General features: G+C 19.3%; 2 non-coding genes across 2 annotated transcripts; both read left to right on the top strand.

Annotated features, from left to right (window-relative positions):
* Window positions 1–176: 176 nt before the first annotated feature.
* On the top strand, window positions 177–247 carry NFIA_116090. The gene has a single exon. It is a non-coding gene; the product is annotated as a tRNA-Arg (tRNA).
* An 18-nt stretch (window positions 248–265) lies between these two features.
* On the top strand, window positions 266–336 carry NFIA_116080. The gene has a single exon. It is a non-coding gene; the product is annotated as a tRNA-Asn (tRNA).
* The last annotated feature ends 747 nt before the right edge of the window (window positions 337–1,083 follow it).

Genomic DNA, 1,083 nt, shown 5'->3' with positions numbered 1-1,083 from the left:
TATTATGTTATTAGTATTTGTTATACTAACAGTATTGTTTGGTATTTATCCAGCACCAATATTAGATGGATTACATTATTCAGTTTCTTCTTTAATATATAGTATAAACTAATTTTATACTTTTTTATTAAATTTTAAACAAAAATAATTATATATATAAACATATATATATATAATTCTTATTAGCTCAATGGTAGAGCAGAATACTTCTAATATTTTGATCCAAGTTCGAGTCTTGGATAAGAATATATATATTTATATATTAGCCCTTATAGCTCAACGGTAGAGCGGAATACTGTTAATATTTTGATAGATGTTCGATTCATCTTAAGGGCTTAAATCTAGATATTAATATCTTTATATTTGTTTTTAAACTAGGACGCATTACCTTAAAATCTAAAAAGTCAAGGTATAAAAAAAGAAATTACCTATAATATAAATAAAAATAAATATGCCACAATTAGTACCTTTCTTTTTTGTAAATCAAGTAGTATTTGCTTTTGTAGTATTAACAGTATTAATATACACATTTACTAAATACATATTACCTAAATTTGTACGTATTTTTATTTCACGTATTTATATAAATAAATTATAGTGGAATATAACATACTAATAAAAACTTATTATTTCAAGGAAGGTGAGAATAGATAAATTTACCTGTTTAAATAATAAAATATATTAATTCTTTTATAGCTTTATACTAATACAATAGTAAATAAATTATATTCATAACCTTATCCATTAAATATAATAATTTAATGCAATTAATATACAAGTGAAATAATATATATATTTATATATATATAAATTAGACATGTATATAGTTTCGTATAAATAAATTATATATATATATATACAAAAATATATAATTTAATAGAAAAAATTAATAATAATTTTTTAATAAATCAATTTTTTAAATATATAATTAACATAGAATAGTTATGCGTCATTTAGATTTTGTCTTAAGTCCTTTAGACCAATTCGAAGTTAGAGATTTATTTTCTCTAAATGCCAATTTATTTGGTAACATTCATTTATCATTAACAAATATAGGTTTATACTTATCAATAGGTTTATTTT

This window comes from Aspergillus fischeri, genomic scaffold, assembly GCF_000149645.3.
Source record: "Aspergillus fischeri NRRL 181 1099437635862 genomic scaffold, whole genome shotgun sequence".
In the NCBI taxonomy this organism is placed as follows: domain Eukaryota; kingdom Fungi; phylum Ascomycota; class Eurotiomycetes; order Eurotiales; family Aspergillaceae; genus Aspergillus; species Aspergillus fischeri.
This window is presented reverse-complemented; position numbering and strand designations above follow the sequence as displayed.